This window comes from Triturus cristatus, chromosome 2_2 (genome assembly GCF_964204655.1).
Source record: "Triturus cristatus chromosome 2_2, aTriCri1.1, whole genome shotgun sequence".
In the NCBI taxonomy this organism is placed as follows: Eukaryota; Metazoa; Chordata; class Amphibia; order Caudata; family Salamandridae; genus Triturus; species Triturus cristatus.
In genome coordinates, this window is record NC_140582.1 from 1,085,058,842 (window position 1) to 1,085,075,441 (window position 16,600).

The 16,600-nt window shown below is 46.0% G+C and overlaps 1 long non-coding RNA gene across 1 annotated transcript in view; it reads left to right on the top strand.

The window, feature by feature from the left end:
- The window catches only part of LOC146863179 (uncharacterized), a 496,608-nt gene extending 480,887 nt beyond the window's left edge, over positions 1-15,721 (top strand). The window contains exon 3 of the long non-coding RNA XR_014978223.1: positions 5,785-15,721. This is a non-coding gene — a long non-coding RNA (uncharacterized LOC146863179). The remainder of the gene's footprint in view (positions 1-5,784) is intronic.
- The last annotated feature ends 879 nt before the right edge of the window (positions 15,722-16,600 follow it).

Consider the following 16,600-nt stretch of genomic DNA (forward strand, 5'->3'; position numbering starts at 1 on the left):
GATTGGCCAAAGATAACTGAATGATTTCCATCACTAACCGGCTCAATCTCTCCACCAGTTCATTCGCTACGCTGCACTCACACACGCTGCTGAGAACAGAAACCTTCCACTCAGTCATGCTTCAGACATTAATTGAGTTGGGCACAAAATCATTAAAAACGACACAAGATCATTAGAAACGCTTTATTGGAAGACTTAAAGTGGACTTCTGGACACTTTACACTGCAATTGGGTGCAAGCGCTCACTTGCCTTGTGGTTTTCACGTATTGGCTCATTTTCATAGCCATAAATTAATGGTTTCCAGGGGTGGAGATGTCAGGTTTCTGTCCCCTGCACAGACGTTCTCCTCGTCGACAGAGTAAAAATCAAATCTCTTTTTTTTTCTTCTTGTTCAGCTTTATTCATGTTCGCCCTCCAGCTCTTTACCTCCCAGCTCCCTCTCCAATCCATCTGATGTCATCAGCCTCCCCACATTCTACATTCCACACAATAGCTGATCATCACAAATTCGCCAGTAGATTTTGGGCTACCTAAATGCGATACCTAAAGTTTACAACAACGCAGGCGCCTTCCTGAGACTTGGTTGGAGGGCTGACCCAACCCACCCTCCTAACGATCAGGATGTAGTGGGCATCCGAGTACGACAGACCAGCATTGATGTGTAGCCAGTGTAAAACCTCGTTTTTCAGTTGGGCGAATGAATCTGCTGGACAGGACACTTTTATTTTTTTACAGTTTTATATAGCACGAACTTGACCCGAATCGGGTATCAGAACGCTTTAACTAGCACTGGTTATATTACATGAGGACACACATTCATTTTTGTTAGGCACGGGGAGATTAAGTGTTTTGCCCAGAATCACAGGACGTTCAGCGTCATTGCCGAGACTCAAACCCACTTCCCCATATTTGTGGTTGACCGCTTTAGCCGTTAGGCCATCTCCTCTCACATTTGAAAACACAATCACATATGGGCAAACATCAGGTCGTAAGTTCAACGACATTGCTTTGAGTATCGAAACCTGGCCCACCCTTGTGCGTACCAATGCCCCGCGCAGCCCCTTCACCCACCCCCACTTCCTCCTACCACACCAAAGAATACAGTATCCACTTACCAGCTCACGCATAGTCACATTGGGTCGGTTAGCTGGCATACTAAGTAAGAAATGACTTCCTGCGGACTCGTCCAGGATAGTCTCTGCCCTGTTGAGCTTGTCACTATGGATTCTAGACACAATGCAGGGATCAATGGGTGGCAGCGCCACTGTCTGTTGCGTGGTGGAGAGAGAGTTTATCTTACATAACTGTGTTTCTATTGCAACTGTTCATAAATTGACTCCAGTTTACCCATCACAGCCTCTCTGAGACTATCGCATAGGTCTTTTTCCAACTCAATTGATTTGTCCTTGACCACCACTACAGGGGTCCTGCATAGGGATGGGGTAGAAGCGCACAACCTCTTTGATGCCAACATCAGTTCTTTTCCTTTTCCCAGCTGGGCCCCTTGCTTTCCCACTACATGGTTGTGGGTGGGGTTGTGCTGCCTCTGACTCCACAATAAAGGCACTAGCTGGTGTGTTTGTAACACCCCCGCCACCCCCGAGCTCAAACAGTCAACTGTGACTCTTGTGTGGACAGGCTTTGTTACCGGAGAAGTCCAAGGTGCACAAGCAGGAGGATGGAAAGATCGATGCACGACATTCTGCCAGCTCTGTTTCTTTATTAATTACTCAGACTGCCCTCTGTAAAAAGCCATCCAGAGTGATGTCAGAGACAGCTTTAGAGCTACTTTCCGGAGCTTTCTGCTTCCCCATATTGAGCCAAAGCTTAGTAATAAACTTCTTTGTAGAAGAGCAATGTGGTCACAATACTTGAAGCAGTCCAAGTGAAAGAGTGGTGGCCTAGCCCAGCCTCTTCCAGGCGATGACTGGCAAAGACAGACCCGCTCTTGGCCTGGTCTTGGCCCATGCATGAGCCAGTGCATGAGTCCGGACATATCCCGCGCCCTTCCGGTACTGTGGGGAAAGAAGCCAGCTTATAATGTGCCCGAACAGCATGAATACACAGCATGAATACACAGCCCTTCCTCCTCCTTGAAGGTCTTTATGGGCAATGAAGTCCACTCTGGAGCTCTGCTCTGTGCAGAGCAGCCTCCCGTGCCTTGGGCAAAAAAGTCTGCTTATAAAGCGCCTGACCGGTGCAAATACACAGCCACTCCTCCTCCTCCTTAAAGGGCTTTATGGGCAATGACGTTCATTGTGTGGCTCTGCACCTTCTAGAGCAGCCTCCCATCTCGCGGGGAAAGAAGTCAGCTTATAAAGTGCCCAACCGGCGTGAATATACAGCCCCTCCTCCTAAGAAGTCCACTCTGAAGCTCAACTCCATGCAGACAGCCTTCCGCGCTGCAGGGAAAGACTTCAGTTTATTAAGCTGCCGACCGGCACGATTAACTGTCCCTCCTCCCCCTCCTCCTCCTTGAAAGACTTTATGGTCAATGAAGTCTACTTTGCTGCTCTGCTTCATGCAGAGCAGACTTCCGCGCCACAGGGGAAGAAGTCAGCTTAGAAAGCACCCGACAGGCACAAATACACAGCCCCCTCTCCTCCTCATTGAAAGGCTTTATGGTCAAAGAAGTCCACTCTGCGGCTCTGCTCCATGCAGAGCAGCCTCCCCAATGTGTTTAATTCCTTTTTCACTGTTGTAAAGCCTATCTCTCCCATAGACGAAAACTGGGTTTCCTTATTCCATTTGATAAGTGCTAATTTCAGGTTAGGGATAGATAGAGATATGCTGCTTGCAACACACACTAAGGAACCTGGCACCAGGCCTGCCCAGCCTTTTCACACCCTAGACAGCTCAGGCAATTACCCCACTCAAAAGTTGGCACCTGGTAAAAAAATCAGAGATTCAAAGATTCAGAAGGGGAAGTGCCCTGTAGCTGAAAGGACTGCCCTGCTTTTCTGAAGGAGTAAGATTGGACCTGTTTGCTTTGAACCCAGGCTATTCAGAGCGACACCAAGGATCACTTGGCTGACTTCCTGTGTGAGTTACAGGGTCACAAAACGCTTCCATAGGCCTACCTGCAACTACCCAGCAGACCAGTATCAGCTGGACCTGCCTAAACCTGCCCAACCCTGCTCTTGAGTTCTGGTATGTGCCCTTGGCTGGCATCAGTTAGAGCTCCTCCTCAAGAAAAGTTGAAAACCCTGAAGCTTGGGCACATTGCGATAACGAGGTGACCTCTTCATGCTGAGAATCAACCACCCGCAATGGCTGCCAACATGAATCTCCAGCAGGACCTGCTCTTTGCTCCAAAACCAACTATCCATATGGACCGACAATGCGAGACCTGCACTTCACGCCGACAGCTTCGACCACGGTAATCCACCAACACGAATCTCCTGGCTTGACCGGCTCTTCGCGCTACAACAACAAATGTCTGCAACACTCAGCCTGCTCCTCATGCGGAAAGCTTCCTCCTTGTGGCTCCTCCAATGCAAACTGCACTGTTCATGCTGGATTAAACTGGTCCCTATATCTGACCTGCGCTCCATCGTGGTCAGCCTCAACTTGTGACTTTACCCCGGTCCAGTATGACTGGATAAACACAAATGGCTGCTTTGTGCTATTTTTCTCCAAAACTTTCAAAATTACTGGTTGAATTTTTGTTGTTCTTGCATTACTCTATTTTTCTTGTGTTGAGTTTCCACCTTATTATTGTTTGTAAGCATACCTAAGTTAAGGCTGACTGTTTGGAGCCAACCTACCAGAGTGTTACGCACAGGTTAATTTAGTAACTGCTTGTTGTTTACCTTGAAAAGAATTGTTGTTGCTATTTAAGTGGGGTTTCTACCCTCCCTCAACTAATAACCCAATCTGTTTCAGTAAGGTTTTGAAGAAATATCTCCCAATCGAAATTGGAAGAGTTAGGGATTGAAACGTCTCATCACATAATTATTTAGGCTTACAGTAGGAAAGCAGGGCTGTTTACAAAACATTTATGAATAAATTAATGTCTAAAGCCTCGGAACTTATTGTTGCCCTAAAAATTATTCCAGATACTTTATAGCTCATCTATTTTTCAGATCACTCTTAGGGGTAAGTTGTGGTCAGCTTTTCTTTATGGTACTCTTACCCTTAGAAATAAACCCGTTCACATTGCTCCAGCTATGCTTGGAATTTTGGGTTAAACAGACTCTGATCTTGATGTTTATTATAATAAATATTGCCCTTGGTTAAAGAATGCTTAAACACTGTGCCACGGTCTCGCAAATCTCCAAGTTAACAAGAAATTGTAAAAATAAACAGTGGAAAGACCAATATGTCTGGTGTTGGTTGCTAGCCATTTGGCTTTATCAATGCTTGATTTGGCTTTTGTAAAGCTTTATGTTTGAGGCCCTGCCAGGTCCAATCCAATAGAAAAATAGAAAACTTTGGCTAAAAGCAAAACTACTTTTTGGTGTCACAAAGCATGCTTTGTCTATGGTAGTGAAGGAAACTACTTTAGGTGGATGTGCTCTTTGTGAAAGAACCAAATGCAAGTAGTAACAGTGATGTTAGCTGATGGCTGAAGCTGACTACCTCATTGCCACATTCTGGATACTGTAATGGGAAAATATGAATGACACAACAGACCAATGGATAAAAATTGGTTCCCGAAACCCCTGTAAGTATATTATAAATATGATCTTAGTAATCAAACACCAGACCTAAAAAGAGTGGCTTGGATTTAATCTGGATTCTTCATTTGAGTATCACATTCTATAATTTATTTCTATGTTTCATTTGGACAGAATCACAGACTCAGGGCTTGTTTCAAAATGTGGCTAACTGGTACTCCGTAACAAACGTGAAGGTTATTCCGTTTGGTTTATTACCAATGCCATAGGATACAATGCACTTGTAATAAGAAAGACATGACATTCGTAATGTTTGTCAGGGAGAAACTCGTCCACCAAATTCTAAATCAGGCCCTTACTCTGTCATTAAATCCACAGTTTACATCATATAAAGAGACCTTTAATGGGCTATTGCTCCAAAACTATCTCTTTGAACCTTTAAGACAACATACTTATTGTATATTCTTACCTTCCCACTTTTGTTATTTTCCGTATTAAAAACCATATGCAAATGCCTACATTTAAAATGTTTGTATTGTCTACTTAGTGGCGGGAAGGCGCAGATTACCTTGCTCTTACCGTCCATGTCAACCAGAACAGTTCATCAGAAAGTTGCTACTTTTTTAGGTGGTGCGACTTTCAAGATTATTGGAGCCATTATCAAATTATTCAAAAGTTTAGAAATCAAGCTGATAAATTGTGCTGAGGCAAATATTTATAAACATTTGCATTAATGTCAGCTTAAAAAGAATGGGCCAAATGCAATTGCTTGATCAAACTGTTGACACTTTTGCTAGAAAAGGCTGTTTGATGCACAAATTGTTTGGTAGTTGAGTTTAGTATCAATGTGCTTTTTATACATAGGGAATTTGCTGATTATGTATAGAAGAAAACTTGCAAATGGTTTTTGTAACGTTTTTAACAGAGAAGTTACAACAACTTGATTTAACCTGTTTTTATTTCTATAATGAACACACTGCCTACACTCTGTCAAAGTAATTTGTAGCAAATATATATGGAATAACACCCTATTTAACTTCTGAGCTAATGTTATGATTTTAGCCCATCATGATCAACAAACTATTTATCGTGACTTTGGAGAACTTATTCTATACAAAGATTCACTGCAATATATTAATAATTTACTGTTCTTTTCTTCATTAGATTTCCAAGAGCTCCTGTTCCTCTTCAACTTGACTGCTGCAATATGTGATGCAATATCTACAGTACACATTTGTATGCCAAGCAGACCCATGTCTGCTTCTATTAGTTACCAGCAAGCATTGCTTTGTATGATGAGTATTTGAGACCCTTTGCGACAAAATGAAAAGTGACAGTACAAGTTCCAGAATGCAAATTGTTGTTGGCTAAAAAGCCAGAATTGTCTAATACTGTCCCCCATAGTCTAGGGTGTTAGACCTGGCATCCTTGGTGTGGTTTCTCCTGTCTTTTTGCCTCTACCTCCTGTGTTTTTGACTGTATGCTGGACTTCATTTTTGCTTTTTTTGTACTCTGGGCACTTTACCACTGCTGATCAGTGCTAAAGTGCAAGTGCTCTCTGTATAAACTGTGATTATTATTGGTTATGCATGATTGGCATTTTTGATTCCCTACTAAGTGCCTAGTAAAATGAATTTTGTGTGCCCAGGGCCTGTAAATCAAATGCTACTGGTGGGCCTGCAGCACTGATTGTGCCATCCACATGAGTAGCTTTGCAACCATTTCTGAGGCCTGCCACTGCAGTATTTGCCAGTGCAGTTTTAAACTGCCATGCTGACCTGGCAAGTGCACCCACTTGCTAGGCCCAAACCTTCCCTTTTACTACATGTAAGACACCCCTAAGGTAGGCCCAAGGTATCCCCGGGGGCAGGGTGCACTGTGGGTGAAATGTAGGGCATGTACTGGTGTGTTTTACATGTCCTGATAGTGAAATACTACCAGTTTCCTTTTTCACTATTGCAAGGCCTATCTCTCCCTTAGGTTATAATTGGAGCTGCCTTGTAGCATCTTTCAAGCGTAAATTTAAATTGGGAAAAGATGGAGATTTGGAGTTTGGGCTCCCTGAGTTTAGAATTTTAAAATACGTATTTTACTAAAGTTGGTTTTTGAATTGTGTGTTTGAAAATGCCACTTTTAGAGAGTGTACATTTTCCTGGTTTACCATTCAATGTTTCTGCTTGCCTGTGGAATCAACATCTGGTTTAGACTGACAGGGGCTGTTTGTGCATTCTCTAGACAGTCACACAAAGGGAGCTGAGTTGTGCCCTACATATCCTGATGACCCATCACCAGGCTGATAGATCTTCCAGAGCTATGGTGGTGGGAGGAGTTGTCACTCACACCTGAATGGGGCAGTGCCTGTCCTCCCACAATGCTGTCTCCACAACCATATAGTGTGTCTGGAGCTAAGGCAGGATCTTGTGGACAAGAAAGACTTTCCTTTGAAGTATACCTACTTCAAAAGCTAAAAGGTGTATAAGTAGTGGACTTGCAACTGGGAAACATTCATTACTACGAAGACATAAGTACGAGAAGCTTTTACAACGAATTTGGGAGTATGAGGGAGTCATTACAACACCACTTTAAACAACGAGACTGTCATTACAACGAATTGCATTACTACAGATCCACCCACCTAAACTGTTCGCAATTCCTCAAACTGACCCACCAGCTCCTGGTGGGCTGTGATGCGGGTATATGAATGACTATGTCATCCCTGGATGCTCGATTGCTTTAAAACTCTTGCCACAGACACAGTTCATAGTTCGGATGAAACTGTCACTGTTTTGATAAATATGAACATCAATAAAAATGATAAATATAAAAAGTGACACTTTAGCACAAACGAGTATGAGAAAGGTGACCAGAAAGAAGTTACCAAATACTTGAATAAGAGTCTAATAACATCTTGCATTAGGTGTTGAGTGGATTTCCTCTCACTCTAAGGTGAGAAATGCAAATGTGAGCCTGTGAAGTAGCCGTAAGGAGTCGCAGGTGCAGCAGAGTGTATGCGAATTACCTTTATCGACGTCCTGGCAGGGTCGGAGGCTCAGCTGGACTGCAGAGGTGTGTTGTAGGTGAATCATAAGTCAAGCATCCACTTGTTTGAATGTCTGCCACAGGAAATATTCAACCCCACATGACATAATTTGAGGCAGAGTGTGTATCTGGATATCGGCAAGAGGAGCTTGTGTGCCTCCAGATTAATAACTGACGAGGAAGAGGACATACAATGAATGCCATTTGCAATCAGGAAGTACGGAAAAAAATGATAAACAAAAAGGTAGGACTACAGCATAAATGGGTTAACTAGAATGTTGTATTTGATATTTTTACACAATTTAACTTTGGGAAATATAATTACTATATCTTTAATATTTCAGATTACTAAGACTGCTTATGTTTACTTAGAATGGGCGTTTTAACAGTATGGGTAGGAAAATGATGGGTGATGTTTTCATTTGTGATTACGTTAGTTTGCATGATACCCTATGCAGCGTGATAATGGCTTTCGTTATGTTAACTGGCGTTGTAATGGTACTATTGTTCTTCGGCCGCCGCTGTAGGAGCATTCGTTGTAAAGGCTTTCATTGTTCCATCATACATTCCCTGTAACAGCACATGTTTGGAACACTTCTGGATCAAGAGGAGACTCTGCCAAGAAGAAGAGCTGGAGAGCTGTCAGTATATGTCTTGCCCCTTTGCTGTATTGCTTAGCTGGGTAGGCCTGCAATGACTGCTTCTGTATTGGAGAGGACAAGGACTGGACTCTGCTATTGGAATACTGCTTGAGAGGATTATCCAAGGGCTTGTGTGTGCTTGCCCTCTGTTCAGAAGTCTCAGGGCCGTCAAAGACTTAATCTGCAGCCCCCATAAACTTCTGTGCTGAGAGTTCTGACCTGCCAAGTTGTGCCAATTACAGTTCTGGACCCCTAGAAGTATTTTGGCTTCTTTAAAGACTCAAAATCAATCAATCAATCAATCAATCAATCAATCTGGGGGTTTATAAAGTGCTCTACTCGCCCGTGAGGGTCTCAGTCAAAGAGCCAGGTCTTGAGGTCCTTCCTGAACGTGTGCAGGGTCAGGGAGCGTCTGAAGTTTACAGGGATCTCGTTCCAGGTTTTGGCTGCAATGTAGGGGAAGGCTCTCCCACGGTTCTGTTTCTGTGGATGCTGGGGACCTCTGCCAGGGTGAGGTCGGAGGAGCAGAGGTTCCTCTTGGGTATGTGGAAGGATAATCTCTCGTTGAGGTATTTGGGTCCGATGTTGTTGAGGGATTTGTAGGCATGGCTGAGGAGTTTGAAAGTGACCCTCTTCTTGCCAGTAGAGTCTTCGTAGGTGTTGGGTCATGTGCTCTTGGAACGAGTCTGGCTGTGGCATTCTGGATGGTCTGGAGTTTGTGTAGAAGAGTTTTGTTGATTCCGGTGTAGCGGGCGTTGCCGTAGTCCAGTCTGCTGGTGATGAGTGCGTGGGTGACAGTCCTTCTGCAGTCGGGGGTGATCCATTTGATGGTCTTATGGAGGATGCGAAGGCAGTTGAAACTAGTGGTGGCGACGAGTTGATCTGGCGGTTCATGGAGAGAGAGGAGTCAAGGATGATGCCCAGGTTGCGAGAGTGGTCTGAAGGGGTAGGAGGGCTCCCGAGGGCGGAGGGCGACCAGGTGTTGTTCCAGGTGGAGGTGCAGGGACCGAGGTTGAGGACCTCGGTCTTCTCTGAATTTAGCTTCAGGCAGCTGTCCTTCATCCAGGCTGCCACGTTCTTCATACCTTCCTGGAAGCAGAGTCTGGTGTCTTCGGGATTGTTGGTGAACGAGAGGATGAGCTGGGTGTCGTCAGCGTATGATACGATGCTGAGCCCATGCTGTCGGATGATGGCTGTGAGGGAGGCATGTGGATGTTGAAGAGCGTGGGGCTGAGTGATGATCCCTGGGGTACTCTGCAGTTGATTTCCGTGGGTTTGGAGAGGGAGGGAGGAAGTTGGATTCTCTGGGTTCTGCCGGAGAGGAAGGATTGGATCCAGTCGAGGGGGGCTCCTTATATTCCCGCGTCGTGCAGTCTGGCTGCGAGAGTGGGATGTGAAACGGTGTCGAAGGCTGAGGAGAGGTCTAGAAGGATGAGGGCCGCAGTGTGTCCCTGGTCGAGTAGCATGCGGATGTCATCAGTGGCGGCGAGGAGGGCGGTCTCGGTGCTGTGGTTGCTGCGGAACCCAGACTGGGAGGCATCCAGGATGGAGTTCTCTTCTATGAAGGTGGTCAGCTTGGCGTTTATGAGTCTCTTGGTGAACTTGGCCGTAAAGGGGAGGAGAGAGATGGGCCAGTAGTTTTTCAGATCCGCAGGGTCGGCCGTTGGTTTCTTGAGGGGGTGTTTTACCTCCGCCCGTTTCCAGTCATCTGGTCAGATGCCTGATCTGAGGGAGGAGTTGAATGTGCGTCCTAGTTCGGGTGCGATGGCGGCCCTGTGGAAGATGTGCAGTGGGCAGGGGTCCGTTGGGGCTCCTGAGTGGGTTTTCTTCATGGTCCCGGTGATGAGTTCGACGGTAGCGGGATCCCAGGATGTGATGGTCGGCTTATCGGCGGCGGTGGGTAGAGGGGTGGTGTTCGCCGTTGGTTCGCTGAAGTTGTCATAAAGGGCCTTGATCTTCAGATGAAAGTAGGAGCTGAGCTTGTCGCAGAGTTCCTCGGAAGGTGTGACGTCCGGTAGTTTCGCAGGTGGGTTTTGCGAGCTGCTGTATGACGTTGAAAAGTTCCTTCGTGTTGGTCACGTTGGTCTGGACTTTGTCTCTTATGAAGGTCCGTTTGGTGTCTCTTATGCACTGGTGGTATTCCTTCAGGGCGCTCTTGTGGTCGTTCCGTGCTTCCGTGGTTTTCAGGTTTCGTCAGGTTTTCTCTAGGCGTCTGCAGGAGCATCTGGCTTTTTGAAGTTCTGTGGTGAACCAGGCGGCTTCAGAGGGCATTGTTTGGCGGGGTGGCGGGGCGCGAGCTTGATGGCGCAGCAGGAGACCCAGCAGTGAAATTCCCTGGCTGTGGAGTTGATGGGGGGTTTGACAGAGGGTGGTGTAGAGGTGCTCCTCTGTGACCTTGCTCCAGTTCCATCATGGCGGGCGCAGGGCGGGTTTGGGTGTGGTGGTGGTGTTGAAAGTGAAGTGGACACAGTGGTGGTCATTCCAGAGGGGCTAGGTGGTGTGGTAGAAGCGGAAGTTTGTTCCTCCCACGAAGATGGGGTCGAGGGTGTGGCCCACTCTATGGTTGGGCGTGTTGACGAGCTGCTTCAACCCTAGGTTGGCGAGGTTGTCGAGGAAAGTGGTGGAGTCGAGGTCGTTGCCGTTGTCGAGGTGGAAGTTCAGGTACCCGAGTAGAATGTAGTCCGTGATGGCGTGGGCTGCGGCAAGCTCAGCGATGGTGGTTGCATGGTGGGTGTGAGGTCCTGGCGATCTGTTGATGAGGGTGCCGCGTAGCGTGGTCCTGGGGCTTGTCTGGATCTGGAAGTCGAGGTGTTCTGTGTTGGAGTGGGGATCACTCGTGCTGGCTGTGGAGAGTCGGAGGGGGTCTTGTGTGCGATGGCGAGTCCTCCTCCTCCGGTGGTGCGGACGGTCCTTTCTATGGATCTTGTAGCTGTCAGGGATGGCGGTGGCGATGTCGGGACCGGAGGTGGTGTTGGTCCAGGTTTCCGTGAAGAAGGAGACGTCGGGCGAGAGTGTGTCGAAATCCATGCATCGCTCTTCCAGCACCATTTTTCCTGCCACAAGCTTGCCGAGCAGTTGAAAAACCAATACATCACCACGGTGCAGCAAAAAATGGACACAGCACCAGTTTGCAGCCGTACTGAACCGCTGCAGCCCGAGTCCCGTGTCTCCGACATTAGAGACCCCACTTCGACTCAAATGCAGGCCCTCCTTTGCGGCTGAAGGAATCAACGCATCCCCGGTCCGCGGTTGGAAGAATCGATGCAGCACCTGTTTCGCTGCCACCGCATCGTCTCAAGCGCACTCGGATTTTCGTGCAACCCACCTGTGCACCATGTTTCCACCATGTTGGCCCACACAAAGGAACAGTCTTCGGACAATAACAGATTGCTTCTCCTTGCAGTAAGGAATTAACTCAACACTTCTCATGCGTGCAGCAGAACTGATGCCTCCTTTCCCCAGGGACTCAAGAATTGACACATCGCTGTGTTTTCTGACACTTCCTTCGTCTGCGGACACTTCCCTCATCTGCGGCTGTTTTTCCTCTTGGATTTTGATGTATCAAAGGTACTCTGTGCTAAAATTCATAGAGTTCTATAGACAGAAATGCTTACCTTTAAAAAGTGATATCTTTAGTTCTGTGTGTTGGATTTTTGTTGTTTTGGTCTTGTTTGGTTTAGATCAAGATTGTTTATTCTTCCAAACTGGTGTGGTGTTCATTTGTAGTGTTTTCACTGTGTCGCTGTGTGTTTTGTACAAATACTTTACTCATGGCCTCTGAGATAAGCCTTACTGCTAGTGCCATGCTACCAAGGGGGTGAGTAGGGGTTATCTTGGGTGTGTTACTCCCTTGTCCTGACTAGAAAGAAGAGTCGCTACTTGGACAGGGTGCAAGCCACTGGAAACTAGAGACCCCCATTTCTAACATAGAGCCAGTAGCCAGCATTGACAGTTTTGCAAGACATAAAACACAGACACCAGGTGTGTTTGAACAAATAGCTCAAACAGATGTGCACATCACCAGTATCAGCAGGCACTTGATGTGAACTACTTTCAGCATAGAAACAGAAGTAACATACCTGTTTTCAGCCTTATGTGGTATTCACCTTTATCTTGTAATATTCTCTACTATTTATCACCTTCCACAGTGGTGGCTCCTCTGCTAAGGTGGAGTGTCACCCCACTGCTTTTAAGCAGTGTAAAAAAGGAAAAATAAAATGCTAATAACATAATATTATTACTATTTGATTTTTTCCTGCTGATGCAGCATTGAGGGTGGGCGGGGCTGCTCACACAGGAGCAGGGGGAGGAGTGTTGGGCACACAGTAAGTGCACATGAATGTTTGGCTGGCCGTCTTGGGCTGGCCAAACAGTCATGCGCACTTTGCATGTTCTCTGGCCAGGCTGCAATACAGCTTGGGTGGAGAACATGCCCAGGCTCCCACTGCTAGTCTGAGTGCCAAACTACTGTTCTCAGACCAATCACAATGCTGTGTTGCAGCATTGTGATTGGCTATGGGGAGCCTGGGTGCTTCCTGTTCCGGTCGGGAGAGACGACGGAGGAGAGACGCGCTTAAAGGTAAGTGCATGTTTTTTTTCTTTCTTCCCCCGTCCACCATGCCCCATCAACCCCGATCCGTGCCAGCTGCAGCTGACCTTCCATGTCCATACTGGCCACTTGCAGGTCTGGCTCAATATTAATGTCGCCAGACCTTACCTTATCAATAGAAAAAAATCTTTAAGGCGCAATAGTGAGAGAGGCTTACGTTGCATTGACATGTTAATCTTTCTCTTTGCAGTATTTTAATTGAGCAGAAGTGGGGGTGCTTCCACTAAAAAAGAGTGCTTGTTTTGCCTATTCGGACATCTTATGTTCAATACAGGAAGCCTGAGTTTGCTATTGTGACAAGCCAATGATAAAGGCCGTAGGTCTGATTGGGTCATTGGGAGATGTTATGTCAGATGCCATAAGACTGGTCCGTTTATTTTGTAAATTCAGATGAAGACAGTAGTCCTGATCTATTTGTTGTTAAAATCATATCTTAAAGCCAATAGGCTTAAAGTAAAGTAATATTTCATCACCATAAGTAAATCCAACCCCCTGCAGCCAACCCCCCACATGCAGCCAACCCCACACTGCGCACAGCCATTAATCGTGCACGTGGGGGTTTGGCCACAGGCCTGGCTACACCAGGCCCTGTGGTGAACCTCCCTAAAGGCAGCCAACCCCACAGTGCACACTGCCTTCAGACGTGCAAAGATTTGACCACAGGGCGTGGCCCAGGGAACACCATCGCATAGCCCTTTTTTAGGTCTCGCTGAGCCCAGCACATGCGCTGGCTCGAAGAGACATTTTATATGTGGGCTCCAAAAAGTGCTACCAGGCCAGCCTAAAGCTACAGTGCATGGCCGCTTTGATCGCGATCACTTTGTGGCCGCACGGCCGCCTCGCTCCTCGCGCTCTTTGCTCTTGCCATGAAGCTTCCGTGACACAATCGCTCCTCGGCTTCCGTGACACAATCGCTCCTCGCGCTCTTTGCTCTTGCCATGAAGCTTCCGTGACACAAAAGTTTTTTTTTTTTTTTTACAAGAAGCTGCCTATATTTGGGGGTTATGAATATGCAATGACTGTCATTAGTATTGAAGCGTGGGAGCAGGGCCTGACATCCCCCGCCACTTCTCGCTGCTGCAGAATCGTCTAATGAATTGTCTCTGCTCTTTTCACTCGCGCGCACAGGCCCCCTTTTCTTCTGTTGTGGCTCCCGCGGTTCCAAGGGGAGTTGCCCGGTTTGAGAACACTATTGACGGCAGAAATTAATTGCCAAGCACCACTCTTGATTTTGTTAAACAATGTTTGAGACACTGTTTAAATTGTCAAAGCAGTGACGCATTAAACTCTGCATGAGGTTGAAATCTTTACGAAGCACATAACCTGCTACAGATATATGTTGGATGAGAAGCCCCGCGAACCTGACGGCCGACTGGTCTGTTTATTATCCGCTTCAATAGAACAAACAGCGCTTCGAGAAAAGTCCCCAAAATGAACAGGGCTGCGGCACAAAGCTCTTCCATAAAAAGCTCACCATTCCCCCCTTCTTTCTGCACGAATCCTGGGCCTCGGATAAACATTTTACAGCTCAGGCTGATAAGGATGTGTTTTCAAGCGCTGATTAAGATATCCGGGCTGCGGTGATTTGTAATATATGAGACGGTGCAAAAGAACAGGGCTTTTCCCTCTCTCCCTGGGAAACAAATGGAACGCACCTTATGACATATTTTCTTCAGTGGGGGCTGGCATGCTATAAATTGATAACCGTGCCTCGAAATATTAATAATGTTGTAGTGAAAGATGTGCAGACATAGCCAGGAACGAAGAAAGCAATCTGCCATCAAAGAACAACACTGCACACACAAACAAGCATTGAGATCCAGAAACTGTTACCAACACAAAGACACATATAATCACGGCCTCCCTAAATTTCTCTCACACATACACACACTTACAGACCCGGCAGCTTGCATGCACACGCATGGGCGCACTCTTACACACACACACAAACACACACACGCACACTCCCCACACCTACACATTTCTACGGATACACAAACAGGCACATTCTCAGACACACAGGCATCCTTCAGCCACACGCTCACAGACACCTACACAGGGATACAGAAACATAAGCACATTTACAGATTCGCACATCACACAGACACACTTTCACACGCATAGGCAAACACACCAAATGAAGGCAAGTCTGGCTAGAGCGGCAATAGTGCCATACATCAAACATTTGTTACCTTGTGTGGCCTCGGTGATTGCACATGACTAAGAACAAGTCAGTGAGAACATCAGAAGAAAGATGAAACCAATCTAGGCCTTTGCAAAGCGCATCAATCATCCCACGCAGCCAGCAATATTGTTAATTCAAGTTAAGACTTGTTCGCCCATGTAATGGGCAGCCGCCCGCCCTCCACCTTCCCATCACTCTCCCCCGAACAAGTCTGCACCAAGCCTAGCCTGGGAAATGTTTTTATTATTAATAATATCTTTATTGGGACCAATGCGAGCCAATAAAATACAGGCTACTGAATAATTCAGAAACTTCCCTCAATTTGCATTCTTGCTGTACCAGGCTGCCAGCGCGCAGCACATGGCTTCAGAATTATGTATTTTTGCAACAAAAAAATGTGTAGGAAATAGAGATACCCAATGCACAAATGTTCACTGGTACCTGGAATTACCATAGAATTGTTTTCACTAGATACACACTGTACTTTCCATCGAATAATAATCAGAAGGAAAAAGCATTTTTACTTTTTATTTTATTTCCACTGGATACAATTGAGCGTGACTAATTTGAAAATATTGTTTTCAGCGTGCCAATCTTCCATATTACCAATAAACTTGAAGTGTCACCCTTTTTTGTTACGGTGTCGTTATATAGGTAGCTTGATATACGAGTATTTTCTCAAAGTGCTGAGACACAGAAACAGGGCGAATAGAGCTAGAGTTGTGTGCAACGAAACCAGGGTTGGGGAAATATTATGAAACAAAATGTTAACTTTGATCTATCAAGACAAGAGTTTGAAGGTGAAGCTGAAAACTGGGCTATATTGCGATGAACATATCTACTTAATATTCAAAATGCATTTTTTTTTCTCCATTTATAGATTTTTTAAGCTTAACTCTTTACTGTCACACTTCTAGCAAGTGATGGACATTGAGGTGCAACATAATCAAGCTTTCCCTAATCTGCGTTCCTTCACGAAGATGTAGGTGACATTCAGTCAGGCAAAATCTATAAACACATAAACATACACAAAGCCTCTAGTCTCACTGTTACATCTCGTTTCTGAGAAGTGCAGTACTTTCTAATTAACAGTATTAACTCTCCCTCTCAAAATAAACAAGCATTTGCAATGCAATAGGTCTCGCATTTATACGAGTTTGAGCTATTGACATTGCAAATAACAATGCCTTTTATTTTTGTTTTCGTTATTAAAACATAAATATGAAAACAAAACTAAAAGCCATTGTCATTGACAATGCCAATACCTCAAACACACGTAAATGCGAGACCTATTGCATTGCAAATGCTTGTTTAACGTGGAGGAGTGAAGCATGGCCCCCCTTTCCCGCCGTGGGGACCCCAGGGCCATTACTAAAATAAAGGGGATGGGGCTGTGTGGCCCCCTTCTTTGAGCATTGTTAGGTCCCGGGGACCTCATCCAACCAGGACGCGTATTTCAATAAAGGTGAGGGGGCCACGCAGCCCCCTACCTGAACCTTGTTAGGT